This window comes from Balaenoptera ricei, chromosome 5 (genome assembly GCF_028023285.1).
Source record: "Balaenoptera ricei isolate mBalRic1 chromosome 5, mBalRic1.hap2, whole genome shotgun sequence".
Classification (NCBI taxonomy): domain Eukaryota; kingdom Metazoa; phylum Chordata; class Mammalia; order Artiodactyla; family Balaenopteridae; genus Balaenoptera; species Balaenoptera ricei.
In genome coordinates this window covers 117,975,634-118,003,060 of record NC_082643.1, presented here as the reverse complement: position 1 = coordinate 118,003,060, position 27,427 = coordinate 117,975,634, and the positions used below count along the sequence as shown (strand labels likewise).

At 33.9% G+C, this 27,427-nt stretch overlaps 1 protein-coding gene across 4 annotated transcripts in view; it reads left to right on the top strand.

Moving 5' to 3' along the window:
* LOC132366631 (bifunctional heparan sulfate N-deacetylase/N-sulfotransferase 4) overlaps positions 1-27,427 on the top strand; it is an 843,093-nt gene that overhangs the window by 315,080 nt on the left and 500,586 nt on the right. For all 4 annotated transcript variants that reach the window (XM_059924230.1, XM_059924226.1, XM_059924229.1 and 1 more), the window contains exons 3-4: positions 3,744-3,867; positions 10,254-10,319. The gene's annotated coding sequence lies outside the window, so the exon portion shown is untranslated. The remainder of the gene's footprint in view (positions 1-3,743; positions 3,868-10,253; positions 10,320-27,427) is intronic.

Sequence of the window (27,427 nt, the reverse complement as noted above, 5' to 3'; positions counted from 1 at the left end):
TATCTAAGTCAGACTTCTCTGGCTCTGTTTATTCAAAGAAATGTTTTTAATAATTTGATTTCTAACAATTGTAAAGATAAATATTGTAATGTAAATTAATATATGATGTATAACATGTATGCAATATTTGTCTAATTTCTTGCTAATATGAGAATTTATATAATTGTAATATTTATTGCAGTATGCCAAATAATATGTATAACATTCAGTTATAATTTTCAAATTATTCTCCTCAGTAATTTTTTTTTGTCACATATATTTTATAATCTATTGAATTTTTATAATTGAACTACATTTCATTGTTATTGCCTCCATTTTCTTACTCTTCAGTTGGAGTGATAAAATGTCTGTACTTAATTTAAGTGCTGAGGACCATCATGCCGGTAATAGAACATAATAGAAACGACAAATTAAACCTTGTGTGTGTGTGCATGTGTGTCTGTGTTTAAAGTAGCTAGACCGTATATACTGACCATAGCATTACAACTAGTGAGAGGATTTTATACAGGTTTCTATATCCATTGCTAGTGTTCTCTGTGCTAAGCCCCTAGCATTATTAGCAGTAAGACTTGCAGAGATTCTTATACAAATGAAGGCTGTACCATCTCCAATAACAAAGGAATCTGATTTGTTAGCATATAGCGTAAAATAAGCTAAGAATTCTGAGATAGTTCTGTAACTCTATTTTCAAACCTAGTGTTACTTGATCTACATGAAATTACTATTATATATTTTTAAATAGCCATTTTATTGTGTGCAATGTTTCCCTCTAGTCTTAAAGCTCTAGGAAAGAATACACATGTCTTTAGACTTAATAATATGACTTTTTTAATGATGGAATGATGTTTATTTATGTTGTTTATACTTATATTTGAAAACACTGTCAAAATTGAAAAGCCAGTATGCTTCTAATGACACAAAGTATGAATTCTATAAATTTCAAAATGTAATTTGTTCCCTTTTGTCCCTTTTTCCTGCAAATAATGCCTTGCAGTGCTATATATTGAGAAGACAATCAAGAAATTTGCTTCCTTAAACAATGTGTTTCTTTAACCCCTCTCTTTTGGAATGGCAACTGTAACATCCAAAAACATTTCTTACTGAATCTTGTACTGTTTTCACTGTTGAAGACAGAGAATTGTGTATAAGAACATGAAACTATGACAAGGAAAGGAATAAGTACTAGGTCATTTAGACTCCAAATCATGTCATTGTAGGTACAACCCCCCTACAATGCTTTTAAGCATAATCAAACTTGTGCTGGAGCCAGTGGAGATACTTGCTTATGTCACAGAGAAGAAGCATGAGAAAGATGTCTGGTTCAGTAGGAAAATATTTTCAGGTTGAATTCATGTGTTCTCTTCCGTGAAAAATCCAAGGTGGTCCCTAAAGCGCTGGTCCCACTACAGAAGAAAATGCAGAGTAAAAGCACTCTTAGTCCAGCAAAATAGAATGGTTTTATCAGATATTTATGATAGAAAGGGGGGGGTTCTCAATGTTATAGCATTGCTAAGATTTAGAGGAGCAGATAAAGACTGTGGTTGCTTCAAACATAATCTTACATTGTAATTGTAGACTTTCTCTAGTTTATCTTTGAACTAGGAAATTTCCAAGCAGCAATGCTGATGTACAACTTACATATATGTATATGTAACTTTCGTAGAGTTGGAATAGCTTCTTCTTACATTGGTTGGCTATTTCATTCAAGAATGTATGGTCAACAAAAAATAAGATAATTTATTTTTTGAAATTAAAAAGAAATATCTAAATAAGAGGACATCTCCACAATTCAGTAAAATTTATTTAATTACCCCCTGTCCCTTCTCCATGTCTCCTATTCTGGTAATAATTCTTGCACACAATGTGGCTGCTTCCAAAAATTCTTGGTTACCCATAGTCGAAATTTCTCTGACTAATCTCTGGACTCTTCCTCTGCCTTTCCCTTCCTTTACATTTTCCAATGTAATTCCTCTAGGCTTTCAGTTGATCTAGATCTCCTCTCACTCATTACTTCAACCTACCTGATGAGGTCCTGAAAAAGTAAAACATGCCATCTATATTTGAAATTTTGGGGTGGGATGTTTGTGGAGAATTGAAAGGTAGAAAAGCAATACCATCCTCCTGAGTATGGGGGGGTGGTAGGCAGAAGCTGTGATCAAATGTACTCACCACTAGCAGTGTTCGTCTTTATGTTTTGCATTCATCAACTCATTAATCTCACAACGATCCAGTGAGGTATGTATAATTATTACTCCTATTTTGCAGATGAGGAAACTCAAGTTTACAGAGGTTAAATAACTTGTAGAGGACCCACAGTAAGCAGCAAGACTTACCTCAGGCCTAACTCTAGAAGCCATGCCCTTAAATGCTAAATTATGGTCCTGTGTTAAACTCACCTGTGCTAATATTTTTAGTCCCTGTCACACATGACTGACATGAAACTGAACCAGAACTGGGAAAGAAGAGAAGCATTTGGAAGGGAAGGGTATATGCAGACACTTCTCCCTTACTTAAAGCTGAATAAGGGCAATAAGATACCTACTTAGCTCATATCCTTTACAGTCTGATGTTCTGTGTGTCTTGTCTTAAAGGTAAATATCAAAGTGATTTGCTGAAACCTTAGACTATAAGCATTCTTTCAACAAAAAGTCTCTTATTTTGAAAATCATAATAAATCTCTACCCACTCTTCAATAATTGGCAATCAGAAAATTAAAACAATGATTTTAAAAGTTTCTTGATGTGCTGTACCATAGAGAGACTGAAAAAAAAATTAAGACTTTAGAAAATACATTTAGGATGTTACAAAGAGCCAGGTACGTTAACTCAATGTTTGTATTGGTTTAATTACCACCTTAGAAATAAAACATTCACATTAACCAAATAAGACATTGCAACAATATGCCATATATTTTTATAATTCACCACAATTTCCTTATACCCAGCTGTTCAGCTTATATTTAAAATTTCTCATGACCATTGAAGCATTTGTTTTAAGGATATTTTTCTTTGTTATGTTAGAGAAATATCTGCCAAGAGTTTGTTCAATTTTGGAATTTTTAAAAAATAAAACCACAAGTGTTACTGAAAAATATGGTACTTTCTTATTTTAGTAAGAAATACTACCCAAGTGCTAGCCATTCACCTGGCAAAATGTGGGTATTATTGACACTATCAGCTGAGATGGTGAAATTTTGATGTGAAACACCAGGCCTTACTGATGACTAGTAAGAACTGTAAGATCATAAAGGAAAGTAAATATCTATTGATTTGGAGATCAGAAGGTTCTTCCACACTTAGTTAAAGTTTCAATATATCTGCATAGATGGATAAATCTGGTAAGAATTATTACCTATGATTTTTTACCAGTTACATGTTTTTCATGTATCCATTTTTTTTGAGCACCTGTTATGTGGCAGCCTAAGGAGCTCATAATCTATGAAATAAATTCTATGGCATGATGGAAGTAATTACAACATTCCATGAAAACATATCAAAAGGGTACCTAACTAAATTGTTTGATAGATGAAAGCTTCACAGAGGAGAGGACATCCCAAGTGAGTAAAGCGAAATTAGCCATGCTCAAGTCTGAAGTTTGGAAGGCTATTTCCAGGCAGAGTGAGGGACATGTGAAAGACAGAGGTGTCTCTGAACATGGGTGAGTGGTAAAAGATGTGGCAAAATAAGTAGAGTTTGATCATGATATTTTTCAAGTCATACTTTGTTTTTTGTGTTTTTTTTCAGGGAACAATAAGATGTCATTGAAATATTTGCAGCTGAAGAATGAGATGATCAGATTGGCATTTGAAAAAGCCTGATTCAGTGTAAAATGACTGTGAGAGGATCAGCTTGGTACCTGGGAGAACAGGTAAAAATTCTTACAGAGAAGCTTATTCACCTGGAAGAGTTACCTGTCAGTATCTGTCCCTGAGAGGGTTCCAGCAGGTTCCTAGATGTGTGTGTTAAATTAGATTCCATGCTCCTCAGGCCGACACTGTAATATAAGCAGGTGAACATCCATCACTTTAAAGTCTGGGTGCAATCAGCTGCCTCTGAGCTGGGCCCTGGGCCTGGTGAGTCTGAGGGCAAAAGCCCTTTAAGAGCAGCTTCTAAGATCACAAGAGTCTGGTGGGTCTAGGAACATGAGCCCTGTTGGTTTTCAGAGTTAGATATTTGGGGCGCTTATCTCTCCAGTGTATGTCTTAAAAGTTGAAATGCCTGAGGAGCGGGCTTGAACCCTTCAGTCCTCAGGGAGAGGCTCCAGGGTTTGAGTTCCCTCCTGCCTGTGGGACACCGCACTGGGAGCGGGGTATATGGTGAGATTGTTTCCTAGCCTTTCCTACCCACTTTGATGTGATTTTCTTCTCATTTGCCTAATGTGTAGTTATTACTCAGCCAGCCTTTAGGTTTTTATAAGAGGAAGTTGTTCCATGTGTAGCTATAGACTCTTAGGAGGAGGTGAGTTCACAGGCATCATATTGGGTTGGCCAAAAAAGTTCATTCGGGTTTTCGCGAACACTTTATGGAAAACCCGACTGAACTTTCTGGCCAACCCAATACATAGCTGTCTTGAACAACAACTGCTATGTGATGTTCTTAAGCAATTTCTTCTTCATTTTCAAATTAACTCCAGGTATCTAAGGGCCTCTTCAAAGCAGTACTTGGCTGGGTTAATTTAGATTGGCTAATGCATATATACAGAAGTTGTTTTGTAGCTCTGTTAAACGTATTTTATAACTTAGACTTAGCTGATTTAGACTGGCTTTGCATCAAAATAAATAAAATGTATTTTATCAGGTTAGTTTTATTAAAGTTGCCCTCAGTTAATTTTCCTCAGAATTAACTTGCACTTTTTAAAGAAACAAGTTTATACATGAATTGTGATAAATATACACCAAAAATGTCTCTGTAGGTATTTATTTTGTTTACGTGATGATTATTAACATGTAATAATACCATAATCTTATGTCATAAAATCAGTAATGTTTTAATTAATCATTAAATATACTTATATATATAGTATTGCTAATTATAAGAATTGATAATCCTATTGTAGATTTTATGAGAAGTTTATACCTTGAATTCTGTTAGAATCCTAACATATAAATCCAGAACACAGTGTTTCAAAGCTTTTATCAAAAACTTTCAAGTCTGCATTGCTTTTTCCAAAGACTGCAGATTAATCACCTGGGAAATATTTTTTTAATGTGCTTTAGGTTGTGTATAAATCTTGTAACAAAGTAAAATCCCTATAATTCAGAGAACCAAAACTACTTTCACTTCAGCATGCTGTTTTCCCCTACAGCCCTATTGTTGCTGATTAATTTCTCAATTTAAATTTGGGATAGAAAAATAAGCTTCCCAATTTTAAGATCAACGCTGGTGTGGTGAACTCTTCTTACAGGAAAACACAATTTCAGTGAAACTCCAGAGGTTGCTCTTCATTGAAAAAAAATTTTTATTTATTTATTTATTTATTTATTTATTTATTTATTTATTTATTTATGGCTGTGTTGGGTCTTCGTTTCTGTGCGAGGGCTTTCTCTAGTTGCAACAAGCGGGGGCGTCTCTTCATCGCGGTGCGCGGGCCCCTCACCATCGCGGCCTCTCTTGTTGCGGAGCACAGGCTCCAGATGCGCAGGCTCAGTAGTTGTGGCTCACGGGCCCAGTTCCTCCGCGGCATGTGGGATCTTCCCAGACCAGGGCTCGAACCCGTGTCTCCTGCATTGGCAGGCAGACTCTCAACCACTGTGCCACCAGGGAAGCCGGAAAAAAAATTATTCTTAAATACAGGTTAGAAATGAGAATGCATGAAATGTTTTTTATTCTGTCAGAAAATACATGTAGAGTATATATTCTTCTTGGGCACTTCAGGGGTAACAGTCATGGCTGTGCATAAAGAACACATTATTGGGAAATTGGAGACCTGAGTTCTAGTCCTATTTCCTTTGGATGGTAGAGGATTAAATGTGGATATCAAGATCTGTGACGGGTATGAGGTTTGCCTACTTGTAAGCTAACAATATAACTGCCCAGTCTCATGTATGTTGGCAGAAAATATGAAATGTTTTGGTCTAACAAAGACTTTTACTCAGAACACCAGACAGCATGAGCTTCATGTTGGCATTGGTTGCCCTAACTCCCAGGTTCCACGGGGGTGATGTGGAGCTGTCCGGGTGGATGCTGTACATGCAGTGAGTTTACATCACAGCTGAGTGACTTCCAGCTAAGAAAAGCTCCCAGTTGTATAGATGGGCTGCTAGCAAACATGCCCATCAGTGCCCAGGAGGGAGACATTGTTTTTATTAGTTTCATTAGGAAACAAATCTGTCCTCTGTCTGGAGAGAAACACTATTCACTATCCTACTAAAATGTCTGCTCTACAAAGATCCTTGAAAAGATAGTCCAGAAAAAAGCCTGTGCTTAGAAGAAGAACAGAAACATAAGAGACTCAAGGAGAATTATCTTCCAAGATTAACCACCCCATGTTTCTACACCATCTTGGCTTTAGGTAAATTTTGCCATGAGCACACTACTCTCTCAGCTACTTTAATTCATCTGTGGAACAGGAGCTGAAATCAAATCTGATCAATTTGCCTCAGGCAACATTGAACTAAGGTTGCAGTCAGCAGGACTCCAAGCAGCAGGATGAGGCCAGTCCTCAGTACTGACTTCAGCCGTGCCCTTCAGAGTCCTGGCTGAGCAAATCTGTGAAACCCTTAACATCCACCGTATAAACCCATGTGAGTGTACTGAAAATTTCCACTTGTTCTGAGGATTGTACAGATTCCACCTTGACCTGCAAGGAGGAAGTCTAGGGCAATTCCACCATCCATTAGAACTTTGGCCAGTGAGTTGAGGCTGCAAAAGTGCCTTCCAAGGTTGAGGTGGTATTTCCTTGAACACTTAAAGATCTCTAATCCACGTAAGATGAAAGTCAAGAGAGGCAATTTAATGCCTGATTTTCACACTGAGAGTGCTAAGGAGGCAGAGAGTACCCTTGAAATGAAAGTGCTGTTCACACTTTTTGGAGCTCCCCAGGTAGGACTTGCAAAGGGGGGGCATAGATTGAGAGTACTTGCCACGTGGTCACCTACTGGCTAAAATGCATTCAAAACTTCAGTTCCTTTTAGAATAGTGAGTCTAATTCTTCCTTTGGGGAAGAAGAATTAGACAGTCAGGCCCACCTGTCAGTCAGGCCCACCTGTTCTATTTGTCTATGCCACCAGCCAGGTGGCATTTGTGCACCCAAAGGAATGATGGAAAGTATGGTTGGAGAAGACCTCCATAGGTACTTTAAGCTGGACTATCTCTGCAGTTTCTGATTGTCTTTTCTGCTAAGATTAATGGGAATAGCAATCAAACTATGGTCAGAATTGTATGGCAGGATGGCAGACATAGCAGTCAATTAAATTTACTGCATTTGTACCAGTTTGAAAAAGCTGCGCCATCCACAGAATTTCTTTCTCCATCCACAGAATTTATTAGTAAATTATCACAACAGTTCTCAGGCAATAAAGTGTCCCCCATACAGTGTGACTGGCCCATCCAGGAGAGGTTCTGGGAGCACATCCATCCACAAAATAGTAGGTGGCAATGGTTTCATCCTCTAGAGTCCAGTGCCTGTTCCACAACTCTGTTCCACAACTTTGATAAGTGAGCAAGATGACAGGTCCCTTAAAGGATGTGTAACAGTTAGCTCAGAAGGTCCTTTCATCACAGATCCCATTACCATTCTGATGAAGTCCAGGAGCTGGGAAGAGTCTGTGCACAAGCCTCAGACACAAAAAGGGTCTAACTGCTGCAGTGTAATTGGATCCACATGGCCATACATGGTAATGACAGTGCAAATAAACCTGGGAACTCAAGAACTGCTAGATACTGCATTCTTACAAGCATTGATTGTCTTCCTCAGGGACAGTTCTCAAAGACAAAATAACACTAATGGCCTTCCCTGTCCCATATTTCCCAGGGTCTAAGATGTTCCCTCTGCAGGTTTAGGGTTCTTGCTCTACCTCCACCTCCACAAAATCTGGTATTCCATTCTAGCAGGTGTAAATTCACAATTTTTCCAATTATCCTTTATGTGAGCCCAGACCTTTTGTCTGGAAGGGTCACCTTCAAGAGGGACACAGGAACTTTTATAAAACATAACCAGAAATCTGTTTGAATTATCTGTTCTACTTTTGATGAAGCTGCCATCTGGGACATGTGCCTACTTGATGCATCGAGTTTGCCAATAGTGGATGAAAAGACGCATTATGCCCAGAAATGGTCAGGATAGTCTCCTGAATGTTCAAAATAGCTTTATAAAGTCCCTCTAATCCCCCACCTTTTTTGTTGTGATCATTATTTATGAAGCAGCCAAGAGGAAATAATCCTGTTATGGGAACAGACACACTCATTGACTAAATGCCTTTCTAAGGAGTATGTGGACAGGAGAAGGTTAGGGTGGTAGAGTCAGACTATCAGATCTTTGACAGTTTACGGATAAAAGAGCCATCATTGTAATATTGCAAGTGATCCAGAAAGTCAAACACATGACACAGATTAGATTCAGGGATCACAGTGATGTGATTTGGGTTAGGTGGTCAATTATCTGAAAAGAGTCAATAGTGGTGCTGCACCCCTGACGTCCCCAGAGGACGTCCAAGGTACGATTGGTCAACCTGCTAGGAGGGGAATGGGCAGTGCTCATGTGATGTGTGTCTTTCCCCACCCCACCCCCAACACTGGCAGACAAGGAGGCCAACTTTTGGAAAGGGCCACAAGTTAAGCATACAGTGGATATCTCTGCATTAGAGACATAGAGTCAGGCTTCATCAGTAACTTGATTCCAATCAACTCATTTATCATAAGCTTTAAAATCCCAGCGCTATTTACATCAGAGGGTTGTTCTGAGAAACAATCTAATGGATAATGGAAAGGAAATGACTTTCTTTTACTTAAAGAGTTATTAAAAGGTTTAGAGTAATGATAATGTATTTGTATAATGTTATTTAAATATATGAATTCTTTTATTATAAACTTTGACTATTATCCTTAATTTTTAAATTAGCCGCCCCAATTATTATTTTGGCAAATCCTAATTTATGCTGACAGATAAAAGGGAAAAATAAAAATTTCACATAACTTTTGACATGGCTTGAGCTTCATGACTAGGAAAGATATTTAGAGACTTTGGAATAAACTATTTATACAGCAATTTTTCAGGTGCCATAACTATTCACAAAATCTAAGATGGGTGAGCATTGACTGTTCCATCTACTTGTGATAAAAACTAAAATGCATAAATATTACATTTATGTTAGAGATTAATAAATAATCACCCAGTTGGATAAGTCACTTTCATGTATTTGTGTTAGTAAATACACAGAGTTCTTTCTTTTAAATATTATTCTTTTAAATAGTTATCTGATTTCTTTCTGTTTAGAAAGCATGAAAGTTGATGTGGAGGAAATAGAAAACATTCAAACACAGGAAACAAATCTCTGTTTGAAGCAGCTTCTCTTTTCAGAACAGTTTCACTGTTTCAGAACAGTGTTAACTCCGTACTTCTTATTTTTATCACAGTGTGATCAAGGAGTGAGATTTTTCATGGCCAAGGTGTTAAATTGACTTGTAGTATCATCTGTCTAGATAATGAAAAATGTTCCCAAGTCAAGATCTGCACCAGTGTGTTGGAAACAGGCTTTAATATGCCTGTGCTGTGGCTGTAGGTTATGAGTGATGGTTTTCTTGCAAGTTTCCGTTTATCTTATAGATTTGCGGAATACTCTTCCTTGCCTGTAGAAAGTTAAATAGAGTGACTTAATTTAGATCCAAATATCACAAATTGCAAGAGATTATAAAAAGTATTTTCCTTCAGTATTTGTATTTATTTATTATTTTCTATGTTCATGTTAGATGGAATTACTGACTTTATATGGCATTTTTATTTGGAATATGTCTAGCCCTCATATTTGTATCTTGGACTATGTAGTGAGTAATGAGCTTTAACCTTATGCCTTTTGGCTTTCTTTTCTATAATCTTCCCTGTGCTACTCAAGTTTGGAATGAAATAGCATTATTTAAGAACACTTCCCTGCTCTGTATTGGCTTATAGGCTTAATGGAAGAAGATGAGGTCATACTTATTTCTTTTTAAAATTTTCTTACTAGTCTTGAAAAAATATATTTTCATAAAAGTGAATCATTTAGGAACTATGCTACAGCAGAGCACGATGATAGCACAATTATGGTTTCTGTCTTCTAGAACTGTGAGGTGAAATACGATATGATGGCTGCAGCTTTTCTTCCAGACGTTTTCATGATGAATACGGTAGGTTTCTTCCAAGAATGTTAAATCATTTTTCATAATTAAAATAACAAAAAGCAAGAATAGACAATGGACTAGTTCCAGAAGGTAAAGTAATAGGAGGCAGATTACTACCTTATAAGAGAATCTTTTTCAATATAGGTTCCTTCCTGCCAAAAGTTACATATTTAAAATGAAAAATTAATTTAGTGTATAGTCATAAGATTACCGGCAATCAAAATAGATAGAAAACAGATTCCAAGGTATATTCATGTCATATTCAAGTAAGGAAGAATACTGTGCCCCTAACTGAGTCCTTCTGGTAGCGGAATGCTGGACTCCTAGGACACCACTGGGAAATTCACTACCTAAGACTTCACCTTTCTTTCTGCTGAGGTTTAGAATGCTTGTATATCACAATATATACAAGAGTACATAAACTTTTGCCCAACAGATATATAGCAAGCGTTGCTTGTTTCTTTATTCAAATGATTTGCTACTTAATATTCTAGGCTCTGAAGAGCAGTATATATTTTTAAAAATCCACTTTCAATGCAAATTATTTATAATGATACATTTGTGGAATATATTAGTTTTAGGTATTTCTCTGTTTTTTAGCTCCTTAATCTCTAAAATAGAAAACTAAATGTAGCTGCTTCATTAACCATTTGTGACAATTAGAAGATTAAAGTAAAATTTAAAATAGTTTATACACATAAAGCACTTAAAACAGTTCAGAGTGTACAGTAAGTGTTCCATAAAAGCTTGTTATTATTTATAGTGTGATTCAGGAGGGAAAGAATTAATTCTCAATAATAAATATCAGATAGCTATAGTTAGAGTTATTTTTTTAATAATGATGGTTGTAGTAGCAGCAGTGGTTAATTCAAAGTTATGTTTTAAATGGCAGCCATAATAACTAATTGTAGTTATAACCAAATTTATAAATATTATTGAATCTACTACAGTAGGTATACATTAGCTCTGAAATGTCATTCAGATGTGAAACCACACCCTTCCTGCAATAATTTAAATGACACTGAAAGGCTAACTCTCTGCACCACAGGCCACCTCCAGGACTAGAGAACACTGAGACTCTTCTAGCTAAAAATCATGTTTATACCTCTCTCTCCTGTAAGACCCCTTGAGAGCAAGAACTTTTCAGATTCAATTTGTATAGCTTCTTTTTTTTTTAATCAAATTAAGGAACTGCAGTTGCTTATTGATTGAACCAATGACCAACTTTTATTATTTTAGAGAGGAATCAGAAGGATACTTTCAATTGTTCACACTAGCTGAAGGTTTAAAGGTCATTTGCCATTGCTAACGATTCCCTCCACCATGTCTGCCAGTCTGGGATCCAGTCTCCTCTTCTGTTGTTGGGGCCTTTTGCTCACTCCTTTCCTGCTCCCTTCCCTTATTCCCTCATTCCAGGACTTGTTTATATGAATCTAACTTTCCCTTTAATATTATTGCTTTTTGTAAACTTGAAACAGGAGGGAAGGGGGCAGGGCACAACCTTTAAAAGAATGACATAGCTATAGTACATGATGAAAACTAGTGAGAACCAACTAGGTCAAAGATGGCAGAAGATTCGACTTCCAGTGGACCTTGAGCCTCATTATATGCTCATAGTAATACATTTGCATGTGCTAAATTACACACCCACAGTCGCCAGGACAGTTCTGAGGCTAACCATAAAAGGCCAAAAGGTGGGCAGTGGCCCAATTCTTGGAAATCCCTGCCCCTTCCCCAAAATAATTGGAATAATCCTCCCACTCGTTAGCCTATGAAATTACCCAGCCCATAAAAGTTAACCATGTCATATTTTGAACACTCTTGCCTCTTGCCTTCCGAGATGGCCCACACTCTGTCTGTGGAGTGTGTTTCTCTCTACATAAATCTGATTCTTACCTATCACTTCATCTCCGAATTCTTTCGTGACGAAGAAAGAACCTTAAATTCACGGGGAACAAACTCACTTAAGATGTCTCACTTGAGATGAAAAGGATAAAAGTATAAATGCACAGCACAATAAATTATCACAAACTGAGCACCACTCAGTTCTAGAAATAAAGTAACTCCAGAAACTCAGAAAGTTGCCATCTTGCCCCTTCTCAATTGCAAATTAATATTTCTTTCCTTCTCCCAGAGGTAGTCACTATTTTGATTTTAACATTACTTTACACATAATATACATACATATTTATATGTTATATAATACAGACTATAAAATATACACAGTGCATTTATTATATGTATACGTACATATATACATAAACACACATTTGGTGCAGTACTTTTGTGTAATTATACATAAACTACAGAATATACATATACCTAGATATAGATATAGCTAATATCTAGCTTTTATGCAACATCATGTTTATGAAATTCATCTCTGTTGTTAAGTGTTGAGGTAATTTTTTCATTTTAATTGTGTTTTAATATTACAATGAACAAATTTATCAAATTTTATCTATCCATTTCAGTAATAATGAATAATTGGGTTTTCACCAATAGTTCCTTATTGGTTTCCTTATAATGTTGCTATGAACATTCTTGTACCTGTCTGTAGGCGTCTATATACACAAATGTGTTGTCTACCCAGGGGCAGAATTGCTAAGTCATAATGCTTTTATATTTTCAAATGAAGTAAATTGAGTTCAGAAGTTTTCAGTAATAGTTGAATAAATTGCACATTTACATTTCCTTTATCTGTGCAAGAGAGTTAACATTGCTACATCTTTGGCAACACTTGATAATATCAGTTGGTTTATTTTGTTTTGTTTTCATTTTGCCATTCTTGGGGGTTCGTATTGTTATCTCTGTGCTTTTAATATACATGTCCCTGATTACTAATGAGGTTGAACAATTTTTCATATAGTTATTGGTCATTGGTGTACTCTTATATATGTTTTCTCACGCCTCTTACTCTTTTTTCTAAGTTCTCTTTTACTTAATAACATGTTTGAGTTCTTGAATATTATGGAAACCAGTAATTAGTGTAAATATTGAAATAAATTCTCTCACTTGATATTTGCTTCTTTACTTTTTTAATGGTGTCTTTTGATGAACAAAACTTTGTAATTCTTAAGGTATTGAATTTATAAATCTTTTTATTATTGTTAGGTCTTTTTATGTCATATAAAGAAATCCTTGCTTATATAGTGGTTATGAGGACATTATCTTGTGTTAACTTCTTGAAGCTTTCTTTTATAATTTACATTTAAATCTACAATCCACCTAATTAATATTTTTATACAGTATGAGTTATTAGCTGAAGATTTATTTACTCCTTCATAGGACTATTCAATTGGCCCAGCACTCCTTATTGAAAAGATCATATTTTCTCCACTCATCTGTATTGATAAATTAATTGTCCATATATGCACAGATTGAATTTCCATATTCTTCTGCCACTATCATACTATTTATTATTATAATTTATAATAATTCTTGTTATCTTGTAATGTGTCCAGTCTGATAAAGGATACCTACAAAAAAAAAAAGCAAGTAGCACACTTAATAGTATAGTTCTGAAACCTTCCTTCTAGGATTGGAAATGAGACAAGTAAAGTCTCACCTTTACTTCAAGAAAGCCTTTCTATTCATGGCCCTTCAATCACTACGTAAATACTATACTAAGTGTGTGCATGTGTATATAAACATGTATACATATGTACATACACACAGAGGTATTTGTATTTTAATAACTGGACAAAGCAAAGTTTTTATACTTATTTCAAAGTTAATTGCATCTTCTTTTGTAGAATGCATATGCTCTAGATTAATTTAAATGCTTGAAATTTAGTTCCAAGAAAATAAAAGCACATGTAGAAACACTGACTTCATGATAAGTGGATTTGAAAAATATTGAGCTACCTTATACATATCTGCCCAAACTCTGTTTCTATAAACTCAAAACACTTATACACAAAATATGACAACCAACAAAAATTTTTGAAAGAATATCATAACCTGCTTCAAAAAACTCCTCTGTCCTTACCTTAACAAATCTTAATCAGATGTTTTTCACTAAAGCCCAAGTTTCTTATCTTTTTATCTCACTGAATTTACAAATTTTGGACCTTTGAAATGATTTTTGATAGGCTCTGAACCCTTGAATTTTCTGACCAATTTATAATTCTCTTTATGGCTTAGTGGACTAGCATTACTTCTCATCTTTCCTTCCCATCACATGAATCACGAGCTTTGTCATTGAGATGCTTAACAACTGGAAGAGCTGCAATAAGCTCAATTCTCAATGATGTTTGGGAATTCAAATTATATACAAGTACTTTAAATATTGATTTAATGACATACTAGATATTATCAAAATTAAGTGATAAAAATCCTTGGCAAGTGTATGTCCCATGGCTTAATTCTAAAAGAGTAAATATGTGGAGTGTATATCTTCATTTTGACTCATCAAATGCTTATGCCTTTAACTATCAATATATAATGTAGACACCTATTTATGTCTTGCAGTTTTGATCTTTTCATCTGGTATATTTTTAATTTTTATTTCTATTTTATGATTAGAGTACTGGAAAATTAATCATATGTTTTATAACTCATGGAAACAAATATTGTCAATATAATTGGTGGAGCCAGATGTATTGATCTATAGCATGGTAAAATGTTAGTGTGCAACCATAAGCATTGGCAAGAGAAAGTAAGCAGAAATGAAGGTTCACAAGTGGCTTCTGAATTAAAACTAAGGAGGAAAAAAAATCAAGAAAATTAAAAAGAATCAAAAGCATGGTATCTAATTGGCATATTTTATAGGCCATAATGAAAAAGAAATAAGACTAAAATGTGTATTATTTAGTCATTTTAACAAGGACAGAACCCTTTGAATATGTATATTACGGAATGAAAGAGAAAATTTGTAGATAATAAGATATTGCTTATTCTTTTTGCAGTTTACAAATGTCTGGTGAAACTTTAATTACTGTAAGTTAAAAATAATGTCCCTCAAATCTGAGTCAATAATCAGTGAAATTTGTAAGTGTCTCCTATTTTAAAATGGAAATAGAGTGCATTCTAAAGATTTTTTAGTGGCTTGTTTACCTAGTCATACATAATGTACATATGTGAAATACATGTGTATTCTTGTTTAAGTATGCATAATTATATTCTAAATATAGATTTATACATCGCCCAATAGGTATAAACACATTTGCTATAATAATATATAATCCAATCGTAGCTTTGATTTGAGAAATGGTGAAGCAAAGTAAATGTTTTGATGGAGGTAGGTTTGTATACAAAGGAGTGGTTACAAGCTAAAGTAATAGGTATAATTTGCTAGAATATGGTCATTGCAGTGGGAAATAGTTTATGGCAATCAGATTTGGGTTTCTAATTGTGAAAGGAAGAAATCAGTGGATCACGTAGCTTAATCAGAGAAAGTCTTCAGAGCCAAGACCCCTCTGGGGTAGAATTTACTCTCATAAAATGGAAGGCTATACTGAATATATTTATCAACAGAACAACAGACTTATTCCTCTACAACATTCTTGTTAAAATATATTCTAAACATATTACTATATAGCCTAGAGTTTTTAATCCTTGGGCCAAATAATAAGGTTGAATACTCTGCCCTGATGTGGGTTTCCACACAAGTGGCAGTGACATTGAGAAAAATTTGTCTTCCTTATCAGCTTGTCTCTCTTCAGTCAAGGATTAGATCTTGGTTAAAGGCAAGGCTGGAAGCTGACTATTTTGATGCCTGCATACATGCTCTTTGTTTTTACTTATTTTTCAAATATACTAAGTCTCCTCAAGAGCTTAAACATTTGGAAAGCAAAAACTAGGAAGGCTTGCTACTTTTACTTTTTGATCTGCCCTACATTTATCCTGAGGAAATTAAATATAGAGATGGCCAACTTCTTAAATAAGATAAGAGAAAATTGACATTTTTAGGAAAAAAGTAAAGTCCCCAAACAGTATTCATTCTGCCACAGTCATATTTCCTCTTTCCTGAGAAGGTACAAAAGGTATGTCTTTCTGCATGATATCACACTCTTATTCAGTGCTTCCTTATTGCAAGTTTAGGGTAGTTGCAATAGCCAAATATTTTCTGAGTACGTTCAGATGTCAGGGATCATATCAAACCTAGTTGCCATGCAGAATTGGAACATGATATATTTTTATATAAATTATATTAGATATAATACTTTTCCTTACCTCTAAGAACATCTAATCAGAGTTTAATTCAAAGGTATAGCAGTAGATCCTATGATTCTTCATTATATTACAGCACTTAAGCACAAAAGATGATATTTTATTCTTATATTACTTCTTCAAATATGCATGAGTGGTGGGTTGGAGGGTAGGAGACTCATTTTCATTGTTTCGCTGGGTATACTGTGCCTGGTTTGTTTTACTATTTTGATTTTGAAAATCAGAAGCATGAGTACCATTTTCATTGCCATCTTGACATTTGGAATCCCTTTGATTCCAATGGGATTATCTATTATAGTCATTGTATGTGGTGTGTCTGCCAGGAGTAGTAAAGGTCACTTACCAAAAATTCAATTAAAATTTAAACTTTGTTAATAATATGTTACAGAGAAATCCCAACATTTTCAGAAGTTACTTTTCTCAAATCAGGTAGCACAGCATCCAGATAATTAACAAACAAGAAATACAATTTCAAGTAATGAGACTGTCTTTCCCTTTGTCTCCATGGCCTCTCCCCCATGACACCTTACCTAATTGTGCCCCCTTCATGAACCAAAAGAGAAAATGAATTAAAACTAAGGAAGAAGAGGAGATGATTTTTTATTTCCTCAAAAGAATATGAACAGTTCCTTTTAGAATTTGAACGTGTGCACTGTGCCAGTTCTGTCTCCTGTGAAGGTTACTACCAGAGAAAGAATTAGACCCACTAATGAGTATTTGTAAAAGACCAATCTAATTTCAGTGCCTAAATTAAATAGTGAAAGGATAGAACAGTAATTTTATGAGATAATTTCTGAGAAATATGTGGCTTCTCCAGCAGTTGGATAAGCCAACTGCTTTAGGAAAAGCCACACTGACATGCGTCTGAAGAAAGATATGAAATAGCTACCTGAAGGAGGATGAGAAAAATAATGTCATGCTCTCCTTACAGAAATCAAGTTGTTAAAAAGGGAGAAAGTGTCTCCTGTTAATTTTCAAAGAATGAAGAGCTTTATCCTATTTCTACATTAAGAGTATGATGCATTCACACATGTTCTATTAAATAATTTCTTCTAGATATTTCTTCATATGTAAAGTACAGTAAAGGTTTTGTCCTATTCCTTAAATTTTCTAGAAACCACTTCTATGAAACCTCTGGTTTTAGATCATTTATGTTTCAGATATAATCTTTCAAACACTATCCACTAAGGATGAAAGTCTTTATTCATCGTCAAGGCACTTGTAAAGAAAAAAAGTATTGGAGCTTTTCAAGAGAGGCTGTTTACATCGTTAGGACAAGTTTAGAGACACAGATGGTCAAACCTGTAAAGCTTTAGCAATACTACAATAGTCATATTGCTCTGAAAGGCAGTGCTCATTTCATTCTCTGAAAAAGAATGACCAAAGTGTGTCATTATTAAACCACATTTTCCAAAATTGTTGCAGTGAATAGGCAGGGCTTTCAGAGTGTTGCTACTTCATCTACAAGCTCTAAAAAGAGTTCCCAACTCTCCTCAGTAATTTGTTGTGAAGTCTCAAAAACTCCACATTTTTGTCCATGTTTCACCTTAATCACCCATGCAGTAATTAGAAGCTATTGCTATACTTAGTAACCTTCCTTTTGTATTCAGAAAGAAACAAAAATACTATTAACAGGGTCCTGTTTGCAAATATAATTTATTTTATTTTTAATCTATAATTTGGATTCTTCAATACATATTTTAGATGATTTACAACACACATATGGTGGAATTTGCATATTTTTATGTAAAAAATATTAAACAAAATTTACTGTCCTCAAGAATAGTTCTATGAAATCTACAGAAAGCTTCAAATGAGCATTTCTAATGTCTATCATGGATAGAAGTTGTTTGTAATATCAAAATGTAAACCTATAAAAACCACATCTTGAATCTGAAATACCCATAATTCTTATAAGGAGGAGTTAGTCAAGAACGCAGGCTAGAGTAAAAATGAACTGAAACTGAATCTAAATTGACCAGAATGGAAGAATGGGTTCAAATTCAGGTTGATTAAATCACCGTTTCTCTCAAACCAGTTGTGATGAAGCCACACTGCTCTCAATACAGTAAGCATGTTGCCTCTCCACCTAAGAACTACCCCATGCTTAAGAAAGAATGCAACATGAGCAAATTTGTGGTAGAGAAGCAAATAGTAATAACTATTAATTCTTTGGTATTTTTATGTCTGCAGTTGGCACAATTCTAATAATTATTGTAGTTGCTGTTTCCATAAAAATTTATCTCAGAAGAGCTTAAAGTGTTTTCCTAATGTTATTTTACCTTTAACAAATCTGGCTAGTGACAATTGCAATGATTAAAATATTCTGTAATTAGAAACAAAATGCCATAAATATAAATATTTTTTCCAAGGTGAGAAAATCTGCAGTTCCATAAGGAAATACGGTAGTGGTTGATTTGTCCATCCTTCTTCAATGTCTTATATATTATAGTTCTTAATAACCAAATTAAAAACTAACATCTTTCTATATACTAGATATTAACATGTTCCTGACAATAAAGTCATATTACAATTTTTTAAATATATTGATGATGTCAAAATTATACAGATACAGCATTTTTGTTCTCATATTTTGGTACTTACATCTGGAACTGGGAAGGAAAGGAGGTGAAGGAACTGACACTTAGTGAATATTGGCACAGATTTTACATTTATAAAAAAATATTCCCGTTACAAGAAAGTGGTGCTCATGGAAATTAAATAACTGAATCAAAATCACATTTTAAGAAAATGGTAAGCATTCTGAATCAAGTGCTTCCCATCCCAGGACCTGTGCTTTTTCAACAATAGTGCAAAATGAGAAAAGTGCTTAAAGCAACAATGTCAAGCACTTACCCAGTTTCTTTCTAATCCCTCCTTTGCTTCTCTGATATTAGACATCCACATATGTGGCCCACTATGCCTAAAGATGATGTCACAATTTTCATAAGTGTTCCATATCAATTTATTATAATAGACCTATGATTTGAAACTATTCTTGCCTAAGAATTGTATAGGTACTTGGAAATTTGAGAATCCACGTCCACCAACGTTCCTGGATATAGGAAGAAAGTTGAAGGAATTTAGAGATGGAAAATCTATCTGATCTAACAAAAAGATTCAGTCTGATGGTTATGGGGGAAAATGGGGTGTGGGACTAGAATATGAGTTCTTTATCCAGATGGAAGCATCAGATATTCTGGGATTTCAGAGTACCAGATATTAGCTCTGAAGAATCTATTACTGAAAACAATCGTAGCACTTCACAGATGTTTGTACACTTCACAAATGTGTGCATCACACTAACACAAATGAGTGCAATTTGTAAGGAAATGATTTAAAAAACACTAATCAAGTGTTTGTATTTTCTTATTAATGAAGCTAATCATTTCCCTCTCCATTTTTTGGAGGTTTGAACTAAAGATAAGAATATTTTAGGGAAAATATCTAACTATTCTCCATATCCCCATTACCTGGTGAAAGAACATACAGAAAGTTGATAATTTTACAACTTTGTTTTCCCTTTATTTCTTCTCTTTTGATTAATCATTGAAGCACCTATATTTTGTCTCTCTCAAAATCTTCAGGTCCTAATTCAAGACTTTCTGTGCTGTTATCACATTTTCTTGTGCAATATGTCTAATAAATGCTCAGTCACTAGAATTAACTTTAGGAAAAAACTTTATCCCAGATATGGTGTACTAAAATAATTTATAGATACAGTATAGAAACTTTATAGATACATTCTTAATTTACATATATTTGGAGCACTTGGTTTCACTGCTCTTTCATATTTTAAGCCGTGTTCTTGGTAAGTTTTCAATATAATGCAATGCTTAAGACAAGTTAATTTTGCCCTAATGTTATATTGACTTCAATGAAAGACCATGTAACTTAATAAGACTGCACAAAATAGCCCATACTCCATTTACTGTCCTATTTCCCTTATCATCTCCATGGGGTGCCATCACAACTAACTGCAGGGGGCAAAAACCCTATTTCCACATCAAAACCATTTCTAGTTCCCTCTTACAAGCCATAAATTCCACCCGCGTTGAGGTATCAGTTATTGAGCCATTGTCTGCTGGCACAACATCACATGTGCACACAATCACATACACACGCAATCTATATATCGCACTGAGATGTGATGTAGCACAGACTTGGAGTTGATCACTCTGTCACACCACTTTTGCAATATCCCCTGGGTCTTGAGGGGTAGAACAAGCTTGCAGAAAAAGGCACTACTCCCACAGGGGTGAGAATTGCAATTTTCCCCACTCCCTGTGTAAACCTGTGGATTAGAGAATTAGGCTTATAATGTGCAAAATTAAAAGAACAGTAGGAAGGAAAAGGCATGTTTTAAAGAGAATTTTAGACTGAATGCAGGCTATTCAATGACACATGTAAGAAGACTAAAGTTTAATATTATTAAAAGGAACAACAAAATGCCTCAGATTCTACCATTGTTCAGGTTGTGGGAAAGAACAAAGAAGACACATTCACTGTTGAATGTACTATATTTTTAAGTAGATTTGGTTCCATGTGAAACTGACATTTATGAGTAATAGTTATTGCATTTAAGAATCAGAGAAAAAAAGGGGATTAAAATTGTGATTTCCAATTTTAATTTAAAAGAGTGTCACATAAAGAACCATTCCTTACTTAATCCGTAATTTTCAAGCTGTAGGTGTTAGCACTTTTGGAAGAAACCAGATGAAGAAAATGATAATAAACATCCAAATAGCCTTTAGAACCAAACAATCCTGCCTCTGTGTGTGTGTGTGCATTAACATTTTAAGGTGCCAAGAGTGAAAAAGAGTAATGACCTTTCCTCCTCATTCAATTCCAATGAATAGAATAATTAGCCATCAGTCTTATTATTAAGATGTAAATCTAGATAAATTACTTCTTCTAAAATTGCCTTTTTTTTCAGAATTTCCATCTATTCTTATACTCCTAAAATTGAATTCCTTCTAAAACTGTATTTTTGTCTTCCTTTATATTAAGTGGGCATATATTTGATTGTGCAGTGTAAATATATGTATATGTATAAATATATATTGTATATATTGTATGTATATATGCAATGGAATTATGCTTTTCCTCCTTTAAATTTCTATTCAGATAATTATCTGTATAGAAGTTTGGTTCATGCTTTGGGAACCATTGCCCAGAAAAAGTCTTATATTTTAAGTTCATTCATTACATTTATTTAGCAATGACAGATTTTGGAATAAACTTCTGATTTTTTATATATGGTAATCTTAAACTATCAGTACCTAACACAACTGACAAAGTGATATGTGGGTAAATTGTATACTTGTTGCATTTGGAATTTTTGACAAACATAATGCAATTAGTTACAATATTTCATACCCACAAAATGTATTCTTCCAAAACATAGGATACAAGAGCACACAAATTCAAAAATGACCATGCATGCAGTGAACTATATAATTTTATCCTTTCTTAATGTTAATCTAGCATGTTCCTTGTATATGTGTTAAAAATGTGAATAATTCAATGATTTTTCACAAGTTTCTCATAAAAAGGACTTTAAAAGTCTGACCCATTTCATGTGTTTTAAAAATTTGAATGATCCATAAAAACAGCTACTGAAAGAATCTACTGAAATCATTTTATCCCTTCACAATGAATAGTATACGAATTTCAGTCATGCTAACAAAATTTTCCTTTCTCATTTCCTATAGATACGTATGGAAAAGACTAACTCAAAATAAGTTGAAAAACACTTATCTGGCCTACTAATATGTTTGAGAGTCAAAAGATTTGTTGAAACTACTTTTAGTGGATAAAATATAGGTTCTTCAAAAAAATTTGCTGGTAGTAGCTCCATTGATAGTAAGTTGCTTAAATGTAATTCTGATTCAGACATTTCCTCTTTCAGCCAAGCTAACAGCTGCCTATTTTATTATGTAACCTCATAGCAGCCCTGCTGTTACAGATGAGGGAGAAATTTGCAGGCTCAATTCATAGTTTTTTAAAGAAACCCAAATTGTTATAATGCAGAGTTAGAATAGCTTATCACCCACTATGTGTCATGAGTACAGCCTTGTGGTTTTCCCATCATTCAACCTCTGGCAAGGAAGAATCCATATAGAACCTCATAGGACAATTGGGAATTTATTCTGCTGTCCTTATGTATTTGAAAGGCCTGCCAGAGAACTGCTCTCTACTGCTGTCTGAAGTTGGAAATCACTGACTAATTAGTCAGATTTTTCAGAGTAACAGTTGGTCATCTAAGCAAATATACTGTTACCCAAATTCTTTACTTTCACAATTTTGTTAGTGTATATGGCACATGAAATAAAATATAAGAAAAAATCTCATATTTGAAGAAGTCTAGTTTACTGTCTCATGAGAGTTGTATACTGTTTGATCAACTCTTCCAAACTGGGGTTCCAAGAAAACTAAGATGCTATTAAAACTGAGGCAGTATTAATGATGATTTTATACATGGCACCCACAACTTTAGGTTAGATTTAAGAAAAGTTGACAGAAAATCATTTTCCAATATATATAAATTGTGCTAGCTATAGTCTTATGGATTTTGTTTTTAATCCTATTTAAGATGACTCAAACAATTTTTTTCTGTAATGTAACTTTATCAGTCATTTCCATCTTCAAGATCCTTTTGGAATGATAATAAAACCTTATTAATCCTTACATGTGTGCATTCAATTGGTATATTAGTCGTAGCCTACATACATTGTGATCTGAAAAAGTCTACAGTATGATGAAATTGCCATAGTTTCTGTGAAAATATTTATGAAATATTTTGTGTAAAAATTAACCATCAAGAATTATTATTTTGTCATTTATTTTTTCCTGCTAATGTAATACTTTTTCCAGGCTTGAATTGAGATAAGCCTAGGATCACCAACATTTTTATGATTCCTTCTTATACATCTGTTATTCTAGTTTTCCCACATTTTCCATGGAGAATTGTGTCCATTGCTTCTGCATTTTTTACTACAATTTTCTCTGGACTCTGTGCAGTGTAGCTTCTCTTGTGTTACTTGATTAAAAATTAAGACGATTGTAATACACCTCTTCTTCAAATCATTATTTATTAAAATTTAATTCTCCCTTTTCTCCTCTCAGTCACATTTGATATTTTAGCATGTCTTTTAAAATTTTCCCCTCTTTGGTTTCCATACCAAAACAATCTCTTGGCTCTCTGTTACATCTCTGAAAACTCCTTATCAGCCTCCTTAAGATAGTTCTTTGAAGAATATCATTTCTATTTCCCAAACTCATTCTAACATTCTGATCTATGCTCTTTTGTATCTCCACTCAGTCCCCATGTGTAAACAATTTTTCGTTGTTGTTTCCTCTGTAGACTCTCCTCTAATTATTCCCTACTGCATAGTCTTTATATAAAAAAGCCACAATGTCTACAAATTCATTCCAAACTCCTTATTTAAACTACAATCCCACACCATCACAAAGAAACAAAGAAGAAGAATATCTCAAATTGAACATATTTATAAATAATAACATTTTTTCTCTCTTTACACTTGAATTGCCTGTGAAAATGATAGCAGTTCTTTCCTAATAAGCTATTTCTTTTAGAAGAAATATAATTTCCATTCTTCATATTTGTTATCTTAGAGGTATTTTAAAATCTTTTATTTCTGTTTAACATTAATATTCAAACTTCAAATATCTTTGGTTATTTCATTGTCTTTTCCTTCTTATAATCACCATCACTACAATAGTATAATTTGTGAAATAGTTATTAAAGAATTATGAATAATGATATTAGTGCCAAATATCAGACTGAACTTTAATTTGAAGTAGAATAAAGTAGAAACTAGAAAGTATGTTAAGGTCTTGGGAAATGATTGGTAGAAAATATTAAAATTATAAATTAAGCTAAATGATAACCTCTTAATATATACTTTACAGATTGCAGTGGTCTTTACATCATTCCAGCTCAGTCTATTTGATTAATCTTTATTAAAATATAAGTGAGAACTTCAAATTATATATAAAGCCATTGATTTTTTTCCAGAAAATAAGTAGTTTTGGTACAGATTTTAAAGTCAGAAGAAATGATCTGCACATTTAGCTTAAATCCTGGATTTTTTACAATCAGTTGCTCTGTTATTTGGTCTCTCTGCAATATTTCTACAAACATTCCCAAGGCTTGGAACCATGGTCTTTAATTGTTTTGTCACAGTGACAGAATTAATTCTACAACAGACACAATATTCCAGCTAAAAATGACTGAAAATGATGTCTATGTAGACACATTTATCAAATAATTTGAGCTGCCAGAAAAAAAAAAGAGAAGATATCTATAAACATATAGGAAATAAAGAAAGTTACCCAATTAAAGAAAAATAAGAGAACAAAAGTAGAACCAGACCTTTTTGTAATACAGATATTGAAAAAGCTAGAAAGAAAATTTTTTTGAAAATGTTTAGACCTAGTGTATCATTTTCACTGCCATCTTTTACCTGTAAACCTAAAGGGGAGTTTTAAATAATTTGAAAATATACAACTCATATTTGTTCTTGAAAAAAATTACTTAAAGGTGTAATCCAACCGACAGAATGAAATAATCAAAATACATAATTACAAAATGAAGAACTGCTTGGCTAAATATATTGGTGGTGATCAGTACACCAGTTAAGTTTAGAATTTCCTAAATCATTGAAAAGATGGAGACCAGAGGCGATGCAAATATCAGAAATTGCACTTTAAAGGGTAAATAATGCTAGAAACAATATTTTAATTTTAAACTCTAGTACTAAAAACATAGATTTTTATTACCAAGACAAATAATTGGTGATGTACAGAAAAAATTAAGGGAATTAGCATGTGTTAATCTCTTCATCATTCATCACAGTTTATAATAATAAAAAGAATATACATTAAAATATTTTAAAAGGAATATACTAGTAAAATTCTAAATATATATAAAGTAAATCAAATTAAAGCAGTTATGTCCAAGGTGTTGGAATTAATATTCTTGCACTTTTCTTTATATATTTCTGTGTTCTGAAATATTTTGAAGTTGAACACAAAGCACTTTTATAGTTAGAAAACATATTTTTGAAACTACTAATTTTAATAACTGCTAAGAAGCAGTTATATTAGAAATCTAGTAACAGAAAAAATGTCTATTTATATGTCTATATTTTTTTTTTATGGATTAACTTTAAAGTGAATTAATCTGGGCAAAAATTTATGAACTACTCCACATGCTTCCCTAGAATCCAACCACAATGCTCAAATAATGAAAAAGGGAGGATGAGTATTTACATCAAAGCAAAGAAAAACTTACAATTGTAAAGTCCATGCAATAAAGCATACCTGACAAGTACTTGAAATCTATACTAAATACCAGAGTGGCTGCTGAGAGATAGAAAACTACTCCCTAGATCTTGAGTAAGAAAGAGATTTCTCTAGAAGGAGGTGTCACAATAATAAAAAGTCTATTCAGTGATACTTTGACTAATTTGAGAACATGGTCAAAGATGGGAGCAAGAAAACACCTCTAAAATATCCTCAGAATATATTCCTTCTATTAAGAAAAATAAAATGAATCCATAAAACCTAAGAGGTTGCTATGAAAAAGAAGCAGGAAGAAAGAAAGAGGTCATGGAAAATAAAAACACAATTGTCTAGAAAGAAATCAATATGTTATGAGAAAATAAAGCCTAGGGAATCTACCCACATCTGTCTAATAGAAGTTTCTGAAAAAGAAAACGATGAGAGTGAAATAAGGGAAATAATCAAAATAATAATAGAATACATTTTCACAAAGCTAAAAAAAGGCTTTGTACTTTATTTAAATGGCCCTGTCAAATGTTAGGGCCTTTTACATAAATATATAGACACATTCTCTTGAAATTTGGGGATTCAGAGCATAAAAATAAAATCATAAAATATTCCAGAGTGAGTGGGGAAACAGATACAAGCTGACAGTGTATGTACACATGTAAGATGTAGCATACACAGCTGGAGACCATGTACTATATTCTCACTCGTACCACTGCCGTACACTGCCTCATGCCCAGCTTCCAACTGCCAGTACTGGACTTTCTTTGCCTGAGAACTTTCTCAGCTCATTGCTGCCCATGCCAGGAAATTCAATTCCACATCCAGTGAATTCCACATCTGATGCCTGTCAAAAACTGGGGTATAAGCTCCCTAGTCCTTCACTCCTCAGATGGAATCACTTTGAGCAACATCATCTACACTGAATGCAAGGGATCCTCTGTGGGATTACGCTTCAGTTACCCACAGTGATACCTCACATGATAACAAAGCCTCTATTGGCTGCCTTTCCTTCTCTGTACAGCTTACTCCCTACCCTTCAAGTGTTTTTTAGGTTCACCTCTAAAATCAACTATTTGGAATCAAATTCTTACCTCAAAGACTGCATTGAGGAAGCCCAAACTAAGAAAAAAAGCTTATAGACTTTTATCAGGCTTTTCATTAGTAATTTTAGAAAAAAAACAAGGCCTGCAGAGTTCTCAGGAAAAACAGTTTTCCACCTAAAATGCTATGCCCCATCACTTGGTATAAGGATAAAATTTTTAAAACTGACACTATGCAAGGACCCAGATACATTTCTTAAGTGCTGAAATATGACTGAAAAAAAAAAAGCAGAGCTAAAAGGAGTAAAAAATATTGAAATTAAAAATAGTCCAGATATGTATTGAAAAGAGATCCCAGGACAAGAGCCGAATCACCCACTTAAAAGGAAGTCAGTAGAGACTTATCTGTTTTATCAAGTAAAGATGTTTGAGATTTATTATTTTTTTATTTTAATAACAAAATAATAATAAATACATAGGAAACTGGTGAAAGAGGGATTTGGAAGAGAATACATACAAGAAAGTTAAAATTTTTAAATAAGGTAAATTAAACATTTTGATTGGTTGAAAAAGTATAAGAAA